This window comes from Sciurus carolinensis, chromosome 16 (assembly GCF_902686445.1).
Source record: "Sciurus carolinensis chromosome 16, mSciCar1.2, whole genome shotgun sequence".
In the NCBI taxonomy this organism is placed as follows: Eukaryota; Metazoa; Chordata; class Mammalia; order Rodentia; family Sciuridae; genus Sciurus; species Sciurus carolinensis.
Window position 1 is genome coordinate 36,554,420 of NC_062228.1, and position 12,567 is coordinate 36,566,986.

A 12,567-nucleotide genomic window follows, 5' to 3' on the forward strand; every position below is an offset into this window, starting at 1 on the left:
TAGTTCGCCACCCAACTCTTTCTCTGGCAGCCCCCGGAGCCCTGGCAGATTGGTCCAAAAAACCAAAAAACCAAGCGGTGTGCTGCTCGGCCTCCTCTGCAAGGTCTCCCACTTTCCGAGCTCACTGTTCCAATGAGGGTAGATGTGTCTTGCTGCCTGGGCAGGGCAGCCTTCCCAGGGGCCCAGACCTACCTCCTGGGCCTGGGAGCCTCACCCTTCGTAGACGAGTCTCCTTAGGTTGTCCCTTCTCAGAGACGCTGCCTGAAGTCCTGGAACCTTCACTTCGCCCCTCAGTTTGTCTCTGTGTAGTTCATTCAAGAAAAGGTGCCTAGGTCCCTGGACCGGACCTTGCTATGCACCTAATCGCCTGGCTATGCGACCCGCCCTCTGACCAGTCACTTGGAGCCTCGTACATATGCTCCAAGCCCCAGTGACCCGTCGCTCGTCTCTTCCTCCAGGTGTGGGCGCTTGGAGACCAAGGCACTCACTGCGTACCTCCACCTCCTCTGGGCAGCCCCCTCCCCGTTGCTCAGGCGGTTGCTGGATCCAAACAACTCGCCGCCCCACTCTTTCTCTGGCAGCCGCTGGAGCCCTGGCAGATCGCTCCAAAACCAAGCAGTGTGTCGCACAACCTCCCTTGCAAAGATCCCCGCTTTCCGAGTTCACTGCTCCAGCAGGGGAGGTGTGACTTGCCGCCTGGGCAGGGGCAGCCTTTGCAGGCAACGTTCCCAGGGGCCCGGACCTCCCTCCTGGGCTTGAGAGCCTCACCCTTCGCAGACGAGTCTCCTTAGGTTAGAGAATCTGCCCGCGGTCCTGGAAACTTCAATCCGCCATTTTTCGCTCCGCTTCGCTGTCCGTTTTTACCGCTCCGGCGGGGGAGGGGCGACCCGCCGAGTCACTGTACTTCACAAAGTTCTCTGCGTTCCAGGGCTACTGCCCCTTCGGGGACGCCTCCCCTATGGGAGAAACTCCCCGGGCGGCTTTGAGTTGGTCCCAAGTCACTATCTCCTCTTTTGAATCTTGAGTCCTGGAGCAACATGAAATGCAGCCGCCCTCTAGTCCGCCATCTTGAACCTCCCCTCGCAACTCTGTCTTTACCTACTAGATGCAGTAGCACCCTCTCGGTGTGACAATCAAATGTTTAGGCATTGCCAATGTCCTGGGATTGGAGGGGGAGCTCTAGTTAAGACCCAGGGAAGCTGCTCTGAACACAGCATTTGAGGAGGGTTGGGGAAGGGGATTCTGGTCTCCTCGTCACTCTCTCCTTCCCTAGAGCAGTCATGCTCCTTCTCACTCTGTCCAACCTCCTGAAAACCAGGAACATTCACAGAAGTCCAGTTGTGTTGAACCTAGGTTTCCCAAATGCTGGAACCCTATTTTGGTACAACTCCTGCTCCCAGGTCCTTGGGAGCTCGGAGGATGCAACAAAAGTAGGTTCTGAATACAGAGGTTTTGTGCACCAGGTCCTAGGACCAGAGTGTCCTTCCACTCCTCTATGGCAAGTGCTGTGGCAGGTGGTCTCCGAGGACGGCTGTTATCAACTTCTTCCCTCCCTGCACAGACACGGCACTCCTCACATTGAGAAGGAGGGGATTCACACTGTAGGAAAGAAATAATCCGGACTTTGGGGATGGTCCCAGAAGATCTCAGAAATGACTATCCCCCAAATTAACAAGTGAATTCCAACTCCAGACAGAGAACACATGGAATGTAGCCTCTGACTCACCTCTTTAAAAGCCCCCTGTTCCTGCTGATGGGCAGACTCACAGCCTTTGGGACAGGAGTCCCCTGTGTTTCTCCTTTGCTGGCAAAGCAATAAACCTTCTTTTTCCTTTTTCTAAAAAAATAAATAAATAAAAGGAGGGGGGGGTTCATTTCCCCTACTTGAATCTGAACTAGCTTTGTACTGTGTAGAATGTGGCAGAAGAGAGTCTGTGTCACTTCTGGGTCTAGCCTACCTGGCTGCCTGTCTCCTTCACTTCCTCCTCACCTAGCATGTGCTAGGTAAGCCCTCTATACTGAGCTGCACTGCCAGTCAGGACCAGTAGCTTCGGCTTCCTCTCTCTTGAAAGATAGCTGTTGTTTTAGTCAGCTGTGTATCACTGTGAACAAAAGACTTGACAAGAGCAACTTAAAGAGGAGGAAAAGTTTATTTTGACTCACAGTTTCAGAGGTTCAGTCTGTGGTTGGCCAACCCCACAGCTCTGGGCTGGAGGTGAAGCAGAAGTTCATGGCATAAGGGCATGGTGGAGGAAAGCAGCTCAGGACATGACAGTCAGGAAGCGGGGACGGGGGGAGAGGGAGAGGGAGGGAGTGAGGCAGAGAAAGAGAAGAGAGAGCGAGAGAGAGGGAGAGAGAGAGAGAAAGAGAGAGAAACAGACACTAGTCTAGCCTCTAACTATCCTGGCTGAGGTGCCAGAGAGGAGTGTGAAGAAGGTAGGTTGAACATTCCAGTCCCAGCATTTTCATAGGAAACAGGAACCATCTAGCAGAGCCCAGCTTAGATTGCAGAATCACGAGAAACAATAAGTTGCTGCTGTTTTATGCCACTAAGTTTTAGAGTGGCTTGTTATACAATCAGACAACTAAAACGAGGACTCTGAACTTTAACTGTTTTCCTCATTACACATGGAAAACTTCATTTCTTAATACTACAGCCCAGTAAATTTTCTTGAATTTAATTAAATCTCCTCTTCTCCTTGGGGACAGAGTGAAGGGTAGGCAAGGACTATGTAGAGAGCCTTGGGCTCCTTGTAGAAGGAAATAATTCCTACTGTGATATAAATGATGTATAATAACACGGTATCATTTCTTTCAAGGGACCTTGCATTTTGTCCCTAGGAAAAAAGACTTCAAAGAATAATCTCTTATGGTGGGTTCTTAGGTGACAGTAGTAAAAGCAATAGGTTAGGTTGTAAGATTTGAATGTCTTTTATTCCATTAGTTTACTTTATTGTAAATTCTGAGGCAAATTTTTAATATAATGAAGTAGACAGATCTTAAGGATATGTTTTGAAAAGTTTTGACAAATGTTTACCATGGAACTAATGCCTCAAGCAAATATAGAACATTAACATCTTCCTCCAAAGTTTCTTCTGTCTCCTTCAATTAATCCATTCCCATATTGCCACTGGCTCTGGTTTCTATCACCATATACTTTTTTTTTTTTTTTTTTTTTGGTGGCTCTGTGGATTGAAGCCAGGGTCTCACACTTGCCAGGCAAGCATGCTATCATTGAACCAAATTCCCAGCCCTACCATATCCTACTATTTTTTGCTCTCACATTTCCTGTAACAGAATCATACATATGTATTCTTTCATATGTGGTTTTGGTCACTCAGTATGTTGTTTGTGGGATTCATCCAGATTATTGCATATATTAATAGTTCATTTAAAATTTTTATTGCCAAAGTAGTATTCCATAATATGAATATAGCAAAGTTTGTTAATTCGTTCTAAAGACCAATATTATGATTTAGACATTAGGTGTCTCCCAGAAAGTTCATGTGTGAGACAATGCAAGAAAGTTTAGAAGTAAAATGATTAGGTTATGAAAGCCTTAAACTAATCAGCGCATTAATCAATCCCCTGATAGGCATTAACTGAGTGGTTACTGTAGGCAGGTAGGGTATAGCTGGAGGCGGTGGGTCATTTGGGGTGTGCCTTTGAGGTATATATTTTGTCCTTGTTTAGCAGAGCTCTCTCTGCTTCCTGGTGTGACGTTCTGAGAAGTTTTCCTCTGCCACGCTCTTCCACCATGATGTTCTGCCTCACCTTGGGCCCCCCAAAATGGAGTTGGCTGTCTATGGACTAGGACCTCTGAAACCATGAGCCCCCAAACAAACTTTTCGTCCTCCAATTGTTCTTGTCAGGCCTTTTAGTCACAGCAACAAAAAATCTGCCTACAACAACTGAGATGTGGGTTATTTCCAATTTTTATTACAAAGAAAATTCTTGTATAAATCATTATGTGAACATAAGTTTTCATTTAATTTCTCACCAGCAATTTGGGTGTGTGAAATATTTGTTTACATTATAGTCAACCATTTAGTTATAGTCATTCTAGTATTGTGCTGTGTATCTCATTGTTTTAATTTGAATTATTCTCTGTTGATTAAGGTTGTAAGCACCTTTTCAAGTGTCCTTTAGACTCTCACATACATTCTTTTGTTAAGTGTCCTCTAGAAGGTTTAAAGTTTTATGTTTATGCCTCTGATACAGCTTTATTTCTATAGCTTTTTTGAGGTATAATTGGTATATAAAAATTGTATATATTCATGGTATACCATGTGAATTTTTTAATATACAAATCCATAGTGAAATGGTCACCACAGTCAAGCTAACTAACACATCTATTGCTTCATATAGTTGTGTGTGTGTGTGTGTGTGTGTGTGGTGAGAATATTTAGAAACTACTATCTTAACAAATTTCAAGTATACATTATTAACTATAATCACTGTGTTGTACCTTAGGTCTCCAGACTTATCTTATAGCTATGAGACTGTAGCCTCTGATCAACATCTTTCCATTTCTCCTATCACCTGACCCCTGATAGCCCCTTCTATTTTCTGTTCTTATAAGTTCAACATTTTAAAATTCCTCACAGTGTAAGTAAGATCATCCAGTACTTGTTTTTCTGTATCTGAATTACTTTACTTAATGTAATGTCCTCTAGGTTCATTTTCATGGTTGCAAATGGCAGGATTTCTTCTTTTTAAAGAAAGATATGTGTGTGAAACTTTCAGCCATTGATGTTCACTTATGTTGTTTCCATATCTTGGATATTAGGAGTGATGTTATAGTGACAATGGGAATACAGAGGTCTCTTTGAGATAGTGATTTTATTTCCTTTGGATATAAACTCATATGTGGGATTGCTGGATCATAAGGTAGTTCTATTTTTAATTTTTTGAGAATTAAAAAATGCTGTTCTCCAGTATCTCACAGAACCAACTTTGAGTAGAGTGTAAGATAGACTCAAACATCATGTTTTCTACATTTGTCTAGTCTTCCAGGACTTTCATGAAAGACTTCCCTTTTTCTGTTGAATTACATTGTACATTATTGAAAAACCAAATGAATCAAGTGCATCTATATCGCTTTCAGGACTCTCTTTTCTTTTTATAGATGTACTTATTCATTCTTATGCCAATATCACACTGTCTTTTCTTATGATTTTATTATGGTAAGTCTTGAAGTCATTTTGTGAGAATCTTCCAATTGTTTCCTTTTCGTTAAATGTTGTTGTGGTGATCATAGGTTCTTTGTATTTCCATGAAGATTTTAGGATCAACTTATTAATTTCTATAAAAGTTTCTATTGAGTTTCTGATTGGTATTGTAGCAACTCTGTAGGTTAATTTATAGGGAATTGAGTAATAATATTGAGTCTTCCAATAAATGCCTGTTTTATAACTATATGAAAGCCTTAAATTTTCTCATAACATCTCTTAGCAATAATTTTAGATTAAGTGACTCTAAAAATCTTCTGTTAAATTTCTTTTTCTTTATATGTATTTTATGATACAAGTAGATTTAAAAATATTTTTCAGTGGTTTGCTATTAGTATATAAAATCACTATATACTACACTTATTTACTATATACTATATTTATTTTTCTATAGTGACCTTGTATTCTGTGATGTTATTATTTTTGTTTTGTATATTACAATTACTTAGGTCTTTGAAGGAAACAATTTTGCTTATGAATAAAGGCAGTTTTACTTTTTATTTTTCAGTTTTTATGTCTTTTATTTCTTTTCTGTGCTCTATTAAACTGGATAAGCCCTTCAGGAGAATGTTGGATAAAGTGGTGAGAGTAGACATCCTTGCTTTGTGTGTGTGTGTGTCTGTGTGTGTGTGTGTGCGCGCACGGCGCGCGCTGGGGATTGAACCCAGGGGCACTTAACTGCTGAACAACATCCCTAGCCCTTTTTGATTTTATTTTGAGACAGGGGTTAAGTTCCTCAGGGCCTCACTAATTTGCTGAGGCTGGTCTTAACTTGTGATCTTCTGGCCTCAGTCTCCTGAGCTGCTGGGATTACAGGCATACGCTACCATGCCCAGTTTATCTATTCTTAAAAGTACTGCATCTAATGTTTCACCATTAAGAACAATTTAACTGTCATGAACATCCTCTATCAGTTGGAGAAGTTACATTCCACTCCCAGGATTCTGAGAACTTTTTTCACAAATTTGTTTTGAATTTTGACATTGGTTGATTTTCAAATGTTAAACCAACTTTGTATTTCTGGAATAATCATAGTTGGTCACCATATATATTTTTATATTCCTGGATTTTTTTGCTCATATCATGGCTAGGATTTTTCTAATTATGTTTATGAGAGACAGTTGGTCTGTCATTTCTCTTCCTCTAGAGGTTTCTTCAAGTTTTATATCAAAACATGCTGGCCCGTATTCCTTCCTTCATTATTTTTTAAAGTGCTTGAGTAAAGGCAGAGCTATTTCTTCTTTAAATGTTTGAAAAAGTTAACTGATGAAACCATCTGGGCCTGGAGTTTTCTTTGTGAAAATTTTTTGGTTAATAAATTCAACTTTTTAAATAGATAAAGGACTTTTTAAGTAGATAAAGGACTGTTATGTTCTGTTTCATCTTGTTTTAGTTTTGGTAAATTGTGTGTTTCAAGAATTTTTTTTTTTTTCATTTCACTTAAATTGTCAAATTTGTTGGTCCAGAGTTGTTTGTGACTATCATCTTACCATGCTTTCAGTATCTGGTGGGTCTGCAAAGATATTTCTTTCTTTCATTTATAATATTGAAATTTGTTTTCTTCTTTTTCTGTATTAGCCTTGCTTGGGGTTTATTTGTTTTATTAATCACTTTTTATCCTTTTTATCAACTTTTGACCCTATTAATTGACTCAGTTTTTTCCTATTTTTATTGATTTCTGCTGTTTTCATTATTTCCTTCTAATTACTATTATTGTAAATGTACCATTTTATGCAAAATATAAAAAAAAATTTCTACTTACTTTAGGTTGAATTTACTTTTATTTTTCTGAATTTTTAAAGAAGTTTAGATAATTGTCTTTAAGTCTACTTTATTTGATAACATAAATATTTAAAGCCATGGTTCTTTATGATGTTGTAGCATATATTTTTAATCTATTCACACAATATGGTATAATCCAATGTTATTCCTCCTGGTTTAAGCCATCAATTATTCTAAAATGTTGAATGGCACTTTGATAAGGTTGCATGAGAGTCTTGCAGCATGAGACTATCTAGAGGTGAGGGGGTCACAAACCAGAAAGGGAAGAGGGCAAAGGAACTTCTCAGGGGAAAAGCGTGTCAGAGAGGAGCCTTGTGTCTAGGTGATGTTTCTTGGCAGTACAGCAGAGAGTCTCTGGGTCTGAGGACCCAAAGGGCAGCAGTTACTTGAGGTTTAATAACTGGATGGCCTTATTGTATCAGTAGGTAACAACCACTGGGTGAAGTATCTTGGAGCATGTGAAACAGGAATAGCTAAATATTTTGTTGTTGTTTGGGCTACTTTAAAAATAATTGAACTAAACCCCTATCTCTCACCCTGAACAAAAATCAACTCAAAATAGATCAAGGGCCTTGGAATCAGACCCAGAGACCCTGCATCTTATAGAAGAAAAAGTAGGTCCAAATCTTCAACATGTTGGCTTAGGATCAGACTTCCTTAACAGAACTCCCATAGCACAAGAAATATAAACAAGAATCAATAACTGGGATAGATTCAAACGAAATAGCTTTCTCTCAGCAAAGGACACTATCAGCAATGTGAAGAGAGAGACTACAGAGTGGGAGAAAATTTTTGCCACACACATTTCAGATACAGCACTAATCTCCAGAATCTATAAAGAACTCAAAAAACTTTACACCAAGAATACAAATAACCCAATCAATAACGGGCTAAGGAAATGAACAGACTCTTCATGGAAGAAGATCTACAAGCAATCAATAAACATATGAAAAAATGTTCAACATCTCTAATAATAAGAGAAATGCAAATCAAAACTACACTAAGATTCCATCTCACCCCAATTAGAATGGCGATTATCAAGAATACAAGCAACAATAGGTGTCGGCAAGGATGTGTGGAAAAAGGTACACTCATACATTGCTGGTGGGGCTGCAAATTAGTGCAGCCACTCTGGAAAGCAGTGTGGAGATTCCTTAGAAAACTTGAAATGGAACCACCATTTGACCCAGCTATCCCACTCCTTGGCCTATACCCAAAGGACTTAAAATCAGCATACTACAGAGATACAGCCACATCAATGTTCATAGCTGCTCAATTCACAATAGCCAGATTGTAGAACCAACCTAGATGTCCTTCAACTGATGAATGGATAAAGAAACTGTGATATATATATATATATATATATATATATATATATACACACACACACACACACAATGGAATATTACTCACCTATAAAGAATGATAAAATTATGGCATTTGCAGGCAAATGGATGAAATTGGAGAATATCATGCTAAGTGAGATAAGCCAATTTCAAAAAACCAAAGGACAAATGATCTCGCTGATAAGCGGATGATGACACAAAATGGATTGGGAGGGGGCCAAGAATGGAGGAAGGAGGGACTGTATAGAGGGAAAAGAGGAGTGGAAGGAGTGGGGGGAAGGAAAAAAATAACAGAATGACTCAAACACCATTACCCTATGTACATGTATGATTACACAAATGGTATGCCTCTACTTCATGTACAAACAGAGAAACAAGATGTATCCCATTTGTTTATAATAAAAATAAATTTATAAACAAATAAATAAATAAATACATAAAATAATTGGATGTATAAAGATGTGAGTTTGGTGCTGACAAATTAGAGTCTATGCATTATTTCTTTAAATCTTTTATCTGCACTGCAATCTTTATTCTCACCTTCTAGGACAGATGAAATAAATGGCAGACATTTTTAATGTTGTCCCACAAGTTAATTTTTTTCAATCTTTTTGCTTAGTTGTTCAGATTAGATACTTCCATTGATTTGTCTTTAAGTTCACTGATATTTTTCCTCTGTTAAGCCTAGTGTGTCAGCTTCTGAGGAGTTCAGGGTCAACCTGGGTAACATGAGACCCTAACTCTTTTTTTTTTTTGTATTGGGTATTGAACCCAGAGTCTGACACATACTAGGCAAGTGCTCTACCACTCAGCTACATCCCCAGCCCCAAGACCCTGACTCATTTTGTACATTTCGAAGGGTTATGGAAAATAATATTTATACAAGACAGCATCCCCCCCCGGGGGGGGGGAATGGAAAGATGGTGCAGTTAGGGAAGAGGGAACAGAAATTAGCCAGACATTAAATAACTTCCAGTAAATACTTTCCCAGTAACAATGAGCCCTGAGGGAAAAAGCAAACTTTCATCCCTTCCTAACCACCATGGGTCCTAAAGGGAGGAGGCAGATACTGAAATGCTGGACCCTGGACTTTTGCCCTTTCCCATTGCCAATAGGTCCTGGAAGGAGAAAAGCAAATAGTGAAGCTCTGGGAAACAATGAATCCAGAGGAAGAAGAAAAGCAATGGGTGGGATTTGAGTATTTATCCCTCAGCGGGATCTGAGCTCCTATCTCTCCTGGTAAAAATGAGTTTCAAACCTAGCTCCCTGACTGTCTGAACAGCACATCCTCAGTCTCCATTGAGTAATTCATCCTCATTGTAAACTAAAAACTCAGATTCCTTCTGTAATCTGGGGCCATTTCCATACCTAGAAAATGAGCCCTCCCCTGCCCGATGGATTGACTCTGCTGCAGAATAAAGGGGAGCTTGCTGATCCATTTGAGGTCTGCTTCTGTTCCAGTTATTTGTATTTTCATTATGGTGCCCAAACTGTGTTGGTTATTTTTGCTTACACATTTTGGTTCTAAAATTTCTATTTGGTCCTTCTGCATATATATTGTTACAAATGTTTTGCTTTATTTGTGGCCAAGACTTTCTATCTTTTGATATATATATATATATATATTTTTGATAGTACTGGAGTCAAACCCAGGGGCATTTTATCACCGAACCACACTCCAGTCATTTTTATTTATTTTTTTTGAGACAGGCTCTCACTAAGTGGCCCAGGCTGGCCTTGAAATCATGATACTCCTGACTTGGCCTCCTGAGTAGCTGTGCCTGGCTTCTTTTGATTCATTTTTGGAAGGGTGTTTGTTCTTGCTAGTAGTGTCATTATCAAAGTCCTGTCAGATAAATTCAACATCTGTTTGGAATATTTCAGTGTTGAATGATTTCTAATATCTCACTGTTGACATCTGTTGATTGTCTTTTCCCATGCAGTTTGAGGTTTTCTTTATATGCAAGGAATTTTGGATTATAGCCTAAGACATTTGAATATTGTGTTATTCAACACTGGGTCTTAGTTATACCCTGTGAGGGGAATATATGTACACACACACACACACACACACACACACACACACACATACATACTTGACCTGGTTGGGTTTAGTTAGGTGTAAATTCTACGTAGGCTTCTCTGGGATGAGATCTCAATATTAGTTCAATTTATAAAGCCTTAGTAGGTCTATTTAGATTTGTCCCACATGTGCACCACCGAGTGGTAGATCTGGGACATGGATAGTGGTCTGTTGGTTTATTCTTAATGTCCTGGTAGGCTCTTTGAATCAGAACTACAAATTCAAAGCTTGTGGGTGATCCCAGGAGTTTGCAAATAACTTAATGGCATTGTTTCCTAAGTTCCTTCCTCTCTGTTGTCTCCTTAGGTTTTTTTTTTTTTTTTTTTTAATCCTCCAGGCAGAAAAGCCTGGAGTTTTATTTACCTTATTTTCTTACTCCCCTTAGGAAACTGTGTCCATATCCAGGGATACCCACATCCAGGGTTAAGCAGTGTACATGCAGGGTTGGGGTAAGCAGAGTCAAAAAAAAGCAACAGGGATTTGCTCCACCTTGAGATAACAGTTCTTTGACTAGAGAGAAAGGTTCTTTTCCCTCAGAGTTTCTAGTGCTTGCAGGCCCTGGCTGCTACCATTTTTATTGCCAGGAGACCCCTTTCCCTCTCTTTGAGCCAGAACTAGAGGGTTTCTCCTGGAGATCCCTCAACTAATGCTGGCAATCTAGCCCAGGTTCCCTGCCTGGAACCTGCTGGCTGGATTCAGCAGCCAGTCTTCATAACTAATAGGCCAAAAAGGAAAAAAGGAATTTTATGCTGTTGGATCAGACTGGGTCCCATAGAGGCAGTTACAATGTATAGAAAAAAGAACCAGGTGAGATGTGAAAATGAGGATTTAGTTAGCCTATGCTAGGCAGGCCAGGGCTGGGGAGGTCAATCTCCAGTCTCAGCTTCCTTGGTACTCCCAAGCCAGAGCTACAATCTTTCAGCCTGTGCTGTCAGTATGAGGAAATACAGGATGCAGAAAATGTTATTAGGGAGTTGTCCTTAATTTCAGTCTTATTCCATTTCAGGATTTCAGACTGCCTTTAGGTCAGGTCAGGAGATACCACGTGGAAAAAAATTGATGAATATAATGTGCAATTAAAGCAGATACTTGCACCATTGTGTTGAACATAACTTTAATAAGAATGTTTTTAAATGTTCACCATTAAGTGTGATATTTGCTATAGTTTTTATATAAAACACCCTTAGAGAAGCCTTTCATTTCTAAAGTTCTCATTGTTCATATATGTTTTATCATGTATGTAGGTTCAATTTTATTGAATACGTTCTCTTCATCTATTGAGATAACCCTATAATTTCCTGATTTGTTAATGTGGTGAATTATATTAATAGTTTTTCTGATTTGAGCTCCTTCCATTCCTGAGATAAAGATGCTCTTAAGTTAGAGGTGAATGAACTGATATACTTTATTCTAAGTTCTACATAAAAATGAATTAACCCAGTGTCACATTGGTGGTCCCCAGTGTGTTAAATGTTTTAGTTCAGAAAGTTTTATTATTATATTTTTACAGTTTTCATTATGGTCTTGTTTTTATTCTAGCTTTAAATAGTCAAAATATTGCTTTTAATATGAAATTCAAATAAAATGTTATCCTTTCCCTAAGGCTGGTTAGAAGATATGAAACTGGGCTGTTCTTCATGTTGCTGAACATCTAATCAGGACAGGAAGATGCTGATAAGGGTCAAGGGCTTAAAAGGGCACGAGAGGGAGCTCTACATCTGCCATGACAGAGTAAGACACTAGACTTGCCCCTCTTCCAGAAACTACTATAAAATTGGACAAAATATGTGAAACAAACTGTTTTTAGGCATTGAACATTATTGAAAGTAGGGGAAACACACAAGATGACTTCAAAGACTGCACAGCTTTCTTTCGGGGGGCCCTTTCTTGTTGCAATGTAGGGAGGTGGGACCCCAGTAAAAGCAGTGATCTCAAACAGCCAAGGGTACAGAGGTCAGACTAGTGGACTATTCTAGTTTGTGAGCAAGGGAACCAGAGAAGGAGCAGCTGAGCAGGCAAGAAATCTGCCTGACAATTCATGATGAATCCTTGGTAGAAGCCAGGCTATTTTCTACAAGGATATTGGCCTTATGGTGGGTGAAAGCACCCAGAAAACCACTCCAGA